Below are 12,384 nucleotides of genomic sequence, written 5' to 3'. Positions count from 1 at the left end.
GGAGCCCAATAGAAATTTATGTACTAATTGCATTGATGCTACTTTAAATAAAAATCAATCTGTACATGTTGAACAACATTCACCAGACAACGAGGGGGAAGTTATGCCGACTAACTTGCCTCACGTGTCAGTACCTGCATCTCCCGCTCGGGAGGTGCGTGATATTGTAACGCCAAGTACATCAGGGCGGCCATTACAAATCACTTTACAAGACATGGCTAATGTTATGACTGAAGTTTTGTCTAAATTGCCAGAACTTAGGGGTAAACGAGATCACTCTGGGGTGAGAACAGAGTGCGCTGATAATGCTAGGGCCATGTCTGATACTGCGTCACAATTTGCAGAAAATGAGGACGGAGAGCTTCATTCTGCGGGTGACGGATCTGATCCAAATAAACTGGATTCAGACATTTCAAATTTTAAGTTTAAGCTGGAAAACCTCCGTGTATTGCTAGGGGAGGTGTTAGCGGCTCTGAATGATTGTAACACAGTTGCAATCCCAGAGAAAATGTGTAGGTTGGATAAATATTTTGCGGTACCGACGAGTACTGATGTTTTTCCTATACCTAAGAGACTTACTGAAATTGTTACTAAGGAGTGGGATAGACCCGGTGTGCCTTTCTCACCCCCTCCTATATTCAGAAAAATGTTTCCAATAGACGCCACCACACGAGACTTATGGCAAACGGTCCCTAAGGTGGAGGGAGCAGTTTCTACTTTAGCTAAGCGTACCACTATCCCGGTGGAGGATAGCTGTGCTTTTTCAGATCCAATGGATAAAAAGTTAGAGGGTTACCTTAAGAAAATGTTTGTTCAACAAGGTTTTATATTGCAACCCCTTGCATGCATTGCGCCTGTCACGGCTGCGGCAGCATTTTGGTTTGAGTCTCTGGAAGAGACCCTTGACTCAGCGCCATTAGATTAGATTTCACACAAGCTTAAAACCCTTAAGCTAGCTAATTCATTTATTTCTGATGCCGTAGTACATTTAACTAAACTTACGGCTAAGAATTCCGGATTCGCCATTCAGGCACGCAGAGCACTGTGGCTAAAATCCTGGTCAGCTAATGTTACTTCTAAATCAAAATTACTTAACATACCTTTCAAGGGGCAGACTTTATTCGGGCCCGGTTTGAAAGAAATTATCGCTGATATTACAGGAGGTAAAGGCCATGCCCTGCCTCAAGACAGAGCCAAACCTAGGGCTAGACAGTCTAATTTTCGTGCCTTTCGTAACTTCAAGGCAGGAGCAGCATCAACTTCCTCTGCTCCAAAACAGGAAGGAGCTGTTGCTCGCTACAGACGAGGCTGGAAACCTAACCAGACCTGGAACAAGGGCAAGCAGGCCAGAAAACCTGCTGCTGCCCCTAAGACAGCATGAAGTGAGGGCCCCCGATCCGGGAACGGATCTAGTGGGGGGCAGACTTTCTCTCTTCGCCCAGGCTTGGGCAAGAGATGTCCAGGATCCCTGGGCGTTAGAGATCATATCTCAGGGATATCTTCTGGACTTCAAAGCTTCTCCCCCAAAAGGGAGATTTCATCTTTCAAGGTTGTCAACAAACCAGATAAAGAAAGAGGCGTTTCTACGCTGTGTACAAGATCTTTTACTAATGGGAGTGATCCATCCGGTTCCGCGGTCGGAACACGGACAAGGGTTTTACTCAAATCTGTTCGTGGTTCCCAAGAAAGAGGGAACCTTCAGACCAATCTTGGATTTAAAGATCCTAAACAAATTCCTAAGAGTTCCATCGTTCAAAATGGAAACTATTCGGACAATCTTACCCATGATCCAAAGAGGTCAGTACATGACCACAGTGGATTTAAAGGATGCTTACCTTCACATACCGATTCACAAAGAACATTACCGGTATCTAAGGTTTGCCTTCCTAGACAGGCATTACCAGTTTGTAGCTCTTCCATTCGGGTTGGCTACGGCCCCAAGAATCTTCACAAAGGTTCTGGGCTCTCTTCTGGCGGTACTAAGACCGCGAGGAATTTCGGTGGCTCCGTACCTAGACGACATTCTGATACAAGCGTCAAGCTTTCAAACTGCCAAGTCTCATACAGAGTTAGTACTGGCATTTCTAAGGTCGCATGGGTGGAAAGTGAACGAAGAGAAGAGTTCTCTCTTACCACTCACAAGAGTTCCCTTCTTGGGGACTCTTATAGATTCTGTAGAAATGAAAATTTACCTGACAGAGGACAGGTTAACAAAGCTTCTAAATGCTTTCCGTGTCCTTCATTCCATTCAACACCCGTCAGTGGCTCAATGCATGGAGGTAATCGGCTTAATGGTAGCGGCAATGGACATAGTTCCTTTTGCACGCCTGCACCTCAGACCGCTGCAATTGTGCATGCTAAGTCAGTGGAATGGGGATTACTCAGATTTGTCCCCTACGCTGAATCTGGATCAAGAGACCAGAGATTCTCTTCTATGGTGGCTTTCTCGGCCACATCTGTCCAGGGGGATGCCCTTCAGCAGACCAGACTGGACAATTGTAACAACAGACGCCAGCCTACTAGGTTGGGGCGCTGTCTGGAATTCCCTGAAGGCTCAGGGATCATGGACTCAGGAGGAGAGTCTCCTTCCAATAAACATTCTGGAATTGAGAGCAGTTCTCAATGCCCTTCTGGCTTGGCCTCAGTTAACAACTCGGAGGTTCATCAGGTTTCAGTCGGACAACATCACGACTGTAGCTTACATCAACCATCAAGGAGGGACAAGGAGTTCCCTAGCGATGATGGAAGTATCAAAGATAATTCGCTGGGCAGAGTCTCACTCTTGCCATCTGTCAGCGATCCACATTCCAGGAGTGGAGAACTGGGAGGCGGATTTCCTAAGTCGCCAGACTTTTCATCCGGGGGAGTGGGAACTTCATCCGGAGGTCTTTGCCCAAATACTTCGACGTTGGGGCAAACCAGATATGGATCTCATGGCGTCTCGCCAGAACGCCAAGCTTCCTTGTTACGGGTCCAGGTCCAGGGACCCGGGAGCAGTCCTGGTAGATGCTTTGACAGCACCTTGGACCTTCGGGATGGCTTATGTGTTTCCACCCTTCCCGATGCTTCCTCGTTTGATTGCCAGGATCAAACAGGAGAAAGCATCGGTGATTCTAATAGCGCCTGCGTGGCCACGCAGGACCTGGTATGCAGATCTAGTGGACATGTCATCCTGTCCACCTTGGTCTCTGCCTCTGAGACAGGACCTTCTAATTCAGGGTCCTTTCAAACATCAAAATCTAATTTCTCTGAAGCTGACTGCATGGAAATTGAACGATTGATTTTATCAAAGCGTGGATTTTCGGAGTCAGTAATCGATACCTTAATACAGGCTAGGAAACCTGTTACCAGGAAGATTTACCATAAGATATGGCGTAAATACTTATACTGGTGTGAATCCAAGAGTTACTTATGGAGTAAGGTTAGGATTCCTAGGATATTGTCTTTTCTACAAGAGGGTTTAGAAAAGGGTTTATCTGCAAGTTCTTTAAAGGGACAGATCTCAGCTCTGTCCATCCTTTTACACAAACGTCTGTCAGAAGTTCCAGACGTTCAGGCTTTTTGTCAGGCTTTGGCTAGGATTAAGCCTGTGTTTAAGACTGTAGCTCCACCGTGGAGCTTAAACTTAGTCCTTAACGTTTTACAGGGTGTTCCGTTTGAACCCCTTCATTCCATTGATATCAAGCTGTTATCTTGGAAACTTCTGTTTTTAATGGCTATTTCCTCGGCTCGTAGAGTCTCTGAGTTATCAGCCTTACATTGTGATTCTCCTTATCTGATTTTTCATTCAGATAAGGTAGTTCTGCGTACTAAACCTGGGTTCTTACCTAAGGTAGTCACTAACAAGAATATCAATCAAGAGATTGTTGTTCCATCATTGTGCCCTAACCCTTCTTCAAAGAAGGAAAGACTTCTGCACAATCTGGACGTAGTCCGTGCCCTGAAATTTTATTTACAGGCAACTAAAGATTTTCGCCAAACTTCTTCCCTGTTTGTCGTTTATTCTGGACAGAGGAGAGGTCAAAAAGCATCTGCTACCTCTCTATCCTTTTGGCTTCGTAGCATAATACGTTTAGCCTATGAGACTGCTGGACAGCAACCTCCTGAAAGGATTACAGCTCATTCTACTAGAGCTGTGGCTTCCACTTGGGCCTTTAAGAATGAGGCCTCTGTTGAACAGATTTGCAAGGCTGCAACTTGGTCTTCTCTTCATACTTTTTCCAAATTTTACAAATTCGACACTTTTGCTTCTTCGGAGGCTGTTTTTGGGAGAAAGGTTCTTCAGGCAGTGGTTCCTTCCGTATAAAGATCCTGCCTGTCCCTCCCGTCATCCGTGTACTTTAGCTTTGGTATTGGTATCCCATAAGTAATGGATGACCCGTGGACTGACTACACTTAACAGGAGAAAACATAATTTATGCTTACCTGATAAATTCCTTTCTCCTGTAGTGTAGTCAGTCCACGGCCCGCCCTGTTTTTTATGGCAGGTCTAAATTTTAAATTATACTCCAGTCACCACTGCACCCTATAGTTTCTCCTTTCTCGTTTGGTTCTCGGTCGAATGACTGGGTGTGACGTAGCGGGGAGGAGCTATATAGCAGCTCTGCTTGGGTGATCCTCTTGCACTTCCTGTTGGGGAGGAGTTAATATCCCATAAGTAATGGATGACCCGTGGACTGACTACACTACAGGAGAAAGGAATTTATCAGGTAAGCATAAATTATGTTTTTGACCCTGAGCCATCATTAGCTAAGGAAGATGTTGTTCAGGAGCCTCCTGTTTCAGATGTGCCGCAGCTTTCTCCTCAAGCGTCCCAATCCTATTCATCTGCACATGCAGTGCCCTGCGTTTCCTCTCATGCTCTGTCTGGAGTTATTTTGTAAGATATTGCTGCCCAGGTATCTTCTGCGGTATCTGAGGCACTGTCTGCTTTTTCCCATGTTGCAGGGAAAATGCAAAAGGACATTTAAAGAAACAGTAAGTAAGGTTTCTGATCCTGAAGTGGCTAATTAAAGTATTTCCTCTCAGAAGTCTGAGGATGAAGATTCTTTGGGTGCATCTGAGGGTGAAATTTTGGTTTGAACTTTGTCTCCAAGGATGTTGCTGTTAAGGCACTGCCACAGCTTTCTCCTTTTATGTCCCAAGCCTATATGGTGTCACATGCAGTGCCCTGTGGTTCCTCTCAATCTCCTGAAGGAGTGTATTTGCTTACAGAAGTTGCAAGATCAGGTATCGTCTGCAGTATCTGGCTTGGTCTGTTTTCCTTTACTTCAGGTAAAAGGCAAGAGGACATTTTAAGTTTCAGATAAGAAGGTTTCTGCTACGCAGGTTTGTCTTCTTCCAAGTTAGTGAGGAGGATTCGCCGGTAGTTTCTGAGGCTGAAATCTCAGATCTGGACAGTATAATTCCTTCATCTGTTACTGAAGTGGTATCCTTCAGTTGTTTGCTTCAAAGCCTCTTATATTGTCAGGAGGTCTTGCTGACTGGATGACACTGATCTCTATCGTTGTCTTTCCTTCAGAGTTCTGTGAACTTTATCAGTTCTATATTTTTCTTTCCTCTCTGGAAGGGTTCTAGACATGCTGTCAGATGTTCACAGGATTGTTATAGAAAATCTGGGGATATTTCTTTTACAAAGATATGACGAGTCCACGGATTTCATCCTTACTTGTGGGATATTAACCTCCTGCTGACAGGAAGTGGCAAAGAGTACCACAGCAGAGCTGTATATATAGCTCCTCCCCTTCCCTCCCAAACCAGTCATTCTCTTTGCCTGTGTTATACTAGGAAGAGGTAAAGTGAGGTGTTAGTTTTAGTTTCTTCAATCAAGAAGTTTTTTATTTTAAATGGTACCGGTGAGTACTATTTTCCTCAGGGGGATATGAAAGAAGATTTCTGCCCTGAGGTTGATGATCTTAGCAGCTGTAGCTAAGATCCACGTTGGTTCCCACAGAGCTTCTGAAGGTAATACAAGAGACATCTTCAGTGTGGAGAACGGTTTCATGCTACAAGCAGCATTGAGGTATGTGCAGCCCTTTATTTCTGAGGAGACTTGGTATATCAGAACTGGCTGACACTTATTTCCCTGCAAGGGAAGGGGTAAGCAGTAGACCTGTTAAACAAAAGGGGTGTTACTGGGAAACCTGTGCTTAATTTTTTCAGTTGACATATTGGGCCAAGCATTATAATGGGCTCCTCTGCATTATAAACAGACCCTGGGAGAGGCAGGAATATGCTTAACGTTTTTTTTGTTCAAAATAAACAGTTGACCGTATTGAGAGTGTACTTAGGGGTTAAAGTCTTCCACATGGCTTATACTTTAAACCGCTTCACCATGCAGTTGTTCAGGCCTACTCGATCATCGGACATGATGGGCGGGTCTTATTTTCGCACGCTCAGACACGCATTAGACTCTGGCTGAGAAGCAGCAGGCATTAGCTCCGGTTGAGCCTAGACAAAGGGGTTCTGTTTACCGGATCGTTGTTGAGTCTTTTTGAAGTACCCTGGGGGCAGGTAGGCATGGGGGTATATTTCTCAAATCCGATGGGCGGAGGCCCACTCTTGTTATCTGTCGGCAATCTACATCCCAGGAGTAGAAAACTGGGAAGTGGATTTTCTAAGTCGTCAGACTTTTCATCTGGGGGAGTGGGAACTTCATCCGTTGGTGTTTGCTTCATTGATTCGCCATTGGGGCAGACCGGAACTGGATCTGATGGCGTCTCGTCAGAATGCCAAGCTTCCACGTTACAGATCCAGGTCAAGGGATCCCCAGGCCAAACTGATAGATGCCCTGGCAGTGCCTTGGTCGTTCAGCCTAGCTTATGTGTTTCCACCGTTTCCTCTCCCTCCACGCGTGATTGCTCGAATCAGGCAGGAGAGAGCTTCAGTAATCCTGATAGCGCCTGCGTGGCCACGCAGGACTGGTATGCGGATTTAGTGGACATGTCCTCTCTGCCACCGTGTGACATGTCCTCTCTGCCATCCTTTCCAACATCCAAATCTAATTTCTCTGCAGCTGACTGCTTGGAGATTGAACGCTTGATTTTATCTAAGCGAGGATTCTCTGATTCGGTCATCGATACTTTGATACAGGCTCAAAAGCCTGTCACTAGAAAAATATATCATAAGATATGGCGTAAATATCTTTATTGGTGTGAATCCAAGGGCTACTCATGGAGTAAAGTTAGGATTCCCAGGATTCTGTCTTTTCTCCAAGAAGGATTGGAGAAAGGGTTATCAGCAAGTTCCTTAAAGGGACAAATTTCTGCTTTGTCAATTTTGCTTCACAAACGTTTGGCAGATGTGCCAGATGTTCAGTCTTTTTGTCAGGCTTTAACTAGAATTAAGCCTGTATTTAGACCAATTACTCCTCCCTGGAGTTTGAATTTAGTTCTTAGAGTTCTTCAAGGGGTTCCGTTTGAACCCATGCATTCCATAGATATTAAATTATTATCTTGGAAAGTTATGTTTTTAGTTGCTATTTCTTCTGCTCAAAGAGTTTCTGAGCTTTCAGCGTTACAATATGATTCGCCTTGTCTTATATTTCATTCTGATAAGGTGGTTTTACGTACCAAACCTGGATTCCTTCCTAAGGTTGTTTCAAATAAGAATATTAATCAGGAAATTGTTGTTCCTTCCTTGTGTCCTAATCCTTCTTCTAAGAAGGAGCGTCTGTTCCATAACCTGGACGTGGTCCGTGCCTTGAAGTTTTACTTACAGGCGACTAAGGATTTCCGTCAATCATCTTCATTATTCATTGTTTATTCTGGAAAGCGTAGGGGTCAGAAAGTTACGGCTACCTCTCTTTCTTTTTGGCTGAGGAGTATCATCTGCCTGGCATATGAGACTGCTGGACAGCAGCCTCCTGAAAGAATTACGGCTCATTCTACTAGGGCTTTGGCTTCCTCATGGGCATTTAAAAATGATGCTTCTGTTGAACAGATTTGTAAGGCTGTGACTTGGTCATCTCTTCATACTTTTTCCAAATTATACAAATTTGATACTTTTGCTTCTTATGTGGCTGTTTTTGGGAGAAAGGTTCTTCAAGCAGTGGTGCCTTCCGTTTAGGTTCCTGTCTTGTCCCTCCCTTTCATCCGTGTCCTATAGCTTTGGTATTGGTATCCCACAAGTAAGGATGAAATCTGTGGACTCATCATATCTTTGTAAAAGAAAAGTAAATTTATGCTTACCTGATAAATTAATTTCTTTTACGATATGACGAGTCCACGGCCCACCCTGTCATTTTTAAGACAGGTATATATTTATTTTAATTAAACTTCAGTCACCTCTGCACCTTTTAGCTTTTAATTTCTCTTCCTAACTTCGGTCGAATGACTCTGTTGGGAGGGAAAGGGAGGAGCTATATATACAGCTCTCCTGTGGTGCTCTTTGCCACTTCCGGTTAGCAGGAGGTTAATATCCCACAAGTAAGGATGAAATCCGTGGACTCGTCATATCGTAAAAGAAATTAATTTATCAGGTAAGCATAAATTTACTTTTTTCCCTGTCTCATGTCCTTTTTAGGATTTCCTGTTGCTATCTCTCTTGAAATGCACAGTGTCTTTAGTAGAACGGAACTTTCTACTTTTAATCAGAGAACTTAGATCTCTGTGGAGATAATCTAGATTCTTTCTGACATAGGTAAGAAGCTGGAGGTTAAAATTGTTCATTTAGAGCAATGTCTTATCTTATTAGACTTGCTGTACTAGCCACCGGACATTGTGGCTGAAATCTATGGTCAGCTGAGAAGCCTACCTGTGGTTTAGTGGTACAGCCTAGGCTTTATAGTTCTGCAGTTGTAGATTCAATTATTTCTGTTTTCTCCTAATACATGCTTCTAGTGTCTCCTTTTAAGGATGAGACTTAGTTTGGGTCATGCCTTTTCGAGTCCAATCTAAGTTTTCCTCCCAGGGGCAGATTTCTCTTTCTAGAGTATCTGCAATCCAAGTAGGATGAGAGGCATTCCTTGAACTGGATTCAGGGTCTTCATCTCTGGGAGTGACAGTTCCAGTCCCAGTTTGGGAACAGGATATAGGTATTTACCTCATATTTCAGATTCTGTCCTTCAAAGTAGTATTCTTTCTCCTTTGGTTCTAGTGGGCCTGTTCATAACGAACTTAGACCTTAGAGATTTATTGTTTCCCTAATCAGAATCTTTTCTAGTTTTCTTAGTTTGCGCCATCCCAGTCAGACCTTTAGGTCTTGGGATATTGCAAGTGTGTTTTTCTGGACAATATATAGTTCAGGTATGTTCCTGACATGAGCTAACTCTCTCTTAAGAGATCTTGTACAATCTTCTTTTCCGGGGATGGGAAATGAATCTGGAGAAGAGTTCCCTTGTTCTATCCACAAGGGTAATTTATTTGGGACTACTGCCATAATACCATGAATGCACCCAATTTCGTTTGATCTCGGAAGTTATGCAGGGTCAGGTCTGGTCAGTACCTGGATGGGAGACCGCCTGGGAACACCAGGTGCGGTATGCTTGGACCTTATTTGATTCTTTATCTAGGAGATGTCTTTCAGAGGTCAGAAAATCAAGGATTTATTCCTTTTCCCCAGTCTTCTGTCCGGCCAACAGTAAGCTCTAGTGGCCGGTGGATAGCTTATCCATGTTGCAACCAGGAGGTTGGGAGTTTGGATTTAGCTGCAGTTGACATTTCTTCACTTTTCTGTGACCCTGTGTATGGAGGGAATTGGTCTGATGGTATTCCATGGACATCATTCCTTTTGCTATTTTCCATCACATGGAGAACTTTTTGGATCCGTCTTAACCCTTTGAGTGCTAAGCACTTTCCCACCTGGGTGCTAATATTTTCTAAGGTTTTTTTTATTTTTTAAATTTTTGAAAAATGTTTTTTTACCTTCTTTTTTTTTACACCCCCCCCCCCAAAACTTACACTGTTGGAAAGGTTGGGCAATTACCTTTCCAACAGTGGGTCTTGGGGGTCTGTAGCTGCTTAGATACTTGAGATACAGGCTTCTAAGCAGTATGCCCCCTCCTCCTATACTTAAAATTGTTAAGTATAAATAAAGTTGCGCAGTGACATCATCAAAGTCATTGCGCGTGACGTCACCACGCATCAGGTGAAGCCCCGGCGATGCCTGTCACTCTACAGGCACGATCGCTGGGGTAGGAGCGGTTAGGAGCCCCCAGATCTCCCTCAAAGTGGGAGAGTGCTCAATGGGTTAAAGGATAGATTTAAATCAGATGACAAAAGACTTTCTTCCGTAGTATTTTTTCAGGAGTATCTATCTCTGGGCGCGTGCTTCTGGAGATATTCCTGGGTGATGTGACCACGGATGCCAACTTGCCGGGCTGGTAAGCTGTCTGGGTCTTGTTTAAGGATTATGGACTCGGAAGTGTCTGCTCTCCTCTTTAAACATCTTGGAGTTGAGAGCAATTCACAATGCTCTGATGACTTGACCTCAGTCGTCCCTAGCTTGGTTCCAGTCAGACAATATCACCTCAAGGGTTTATATCAACCATTAGGGAGGAACTATGGGGTCCTTAGCCATGTAGGAGGTGACTTGGTATGTTCAGTGGGAGGAAGCTCACATTTGCTTTCGGTCATCCACTTTCCTTGGGGTGGACAATTGGTAGTTGGACTTCTAAACAGACTGATAATTCATCCCGGGGAGTGAGCATTTCCATCCGAAAGTGTTTTCTAGGTAGATCCTCACATGGGGGGTTTCAGGAGTTGGCTTCTGTGGGCATTTCGACAAAACTCCAAGTTTCGAAGGTACGGTTTATGGTAATGTGATCCGCAGACCATCCTGATAGATGTTTTGACGTTTTTCTTGGTTTTCAGTCTTGCATACCTTTTTCCTCTGTTTGTTCTCTTTCCACGAGTCATTACTCGTATTTTCAGGTGATAGCGGCGGTGATTTTATTAGCCCCTGCGTGGCCTAGCAGAATCTGGTATACAGACCTAGTGGAAATGTCGTCTCTCCACCTTGGAGACTACCTCTGAGGAAGGACTTCTGATTCTTGGTCCTTTCCTTCATCTAAATCTCTGAAGCTGACTGCAGTGGTTATTCGTACTAGTTAGGTTTTCTTCTTATCTTTCAGATAGATATATTAATCAGAAAATTGTTGTTCCTTCTCTGTGTCCTTATCTATCTTCTCATAAGGAACGTTTGTTGCACAACTTTGATGTTGTGCATGCTTTTATTTTTATCTACAGGCGACTAAGGATTGTCGCCAGTTTGCTGTTTGATTCTCTGGGAAACATAAAGGACAGAAAGCTTCAGCTACTTCTCTTTCTCTTTGGTTGCGTAGTATAATGCGTTTGGTTTATGAGACTGCTGGACAACAGCCTCCTGAGAGAATTTCAGCTCATTTCACTAGGGCTGTCCCTTTCTTCTTGGGCTTTCAAGAAGGAAGTTTGTGTAGAACAGATTTGCAAGGCTGCAACTTGGTCCTCTCTGCATACTTTTTCCAAATTTTCCAAATGTGATATTTTTGTTTTAGCTGAGGCTTCTTTTGGGAGAAAGGTTCTTTGTGCAGTGGTCCCTTCTTTTTAAGTTACCTGTCTTGTCCCTCCCTAATCATCTGTGTCCTCTAGCTTGGGTATTGGTTCCCACTAGTAATTGATGATTCCATGGACTCACCATATCTTAGGAAAGAAAAAATAATTCTTGCTTACCTGATACATTTATTTATTTCCGGATATGGTGAGTCCACGGCCCACCCTTTATTTTAAGACAGTTATTTCTCTTGTTAAGTGTAGTCAGTCCACGGGTCATCCATTACTTATGGGATTATATCTCTTCCCCAACAGGAAGTTGCAAGAGGATCACCCAAGCAGATCTGCTATATAGCTCCTCCCCTCACATGTCATACCCAGTCATTCTCTTGCAACCTAACTAAAGATAGGTCGTTGTGAGAGGTCTGTGGTGTTTTTAAACTTAGTTTATTTCTTCAATCAAAAGTTTGTTATTTTAAATGGCACCGGAGTGTGCTGTTTGTTTCTCAGGCAGCATTAGAAGAAGAATCTGCCTGCGTTTTCTATGATCTTAGCAGACGTAACTAAGATCCACTGGCTGTTCTCGCACATTCTGAGGAGTGAGGTAACTTCAGAAAATGGGAATAGCATGCAGGGCCCCCCTGCAAACGAGGTATGTGCAGTAAATTATTTTTCTAAGCAATGGAATTGACTGAGAAAATACTGCTGATACCAATGTAATGTAAGTTCAGCCTTAAATGCAGTGGTAGCGACTGGTATTAGGCTGATGAGTGTGTGTACACTGAAGTATTTTTCTAGGGAATGGAATTTGACTCAGAAAATACTGTTAATACTGAAGTTATGTATGAGCCTTAACTGCAGTAACTGCGACTGGTAGCAGGCTTATTAATAACACTTCATAACTTTTAAAATGTAT

At 43.6% G+C, this 12,384-nt stretch overlaps 1 pseudogene; it reads left to right on the top strand.

The window, feature by feature from the left end:
- Positions 1-9,366: 9,366 nt before the first annotated feature.
- LOC128640630 (uncharacterized) lies at positions 9,367-9,485 on the top strand (annotated as a pseudogene).
- Positions 9,486-12,384: the final 2,899 nt, after the last annotated feature.

Source organism: Bombina bombina, chromosome 9, assembly GCF_027579735.1.
Source record: "Bombina bombina isolate aBomBom1 chromosome 9, aBomBom1.pri, whole genome shotgun sequence".
In the NCBI taxonomy this organism is placed as follows: Eukaryota; Metazoa; Chordata; class Amphibia; order Anura; family Bombinatoridae; genus Bombina; species Bombina bombina.
This window is presented reverse-complemented; position numbering and strand designations above follow the sequence as displayed.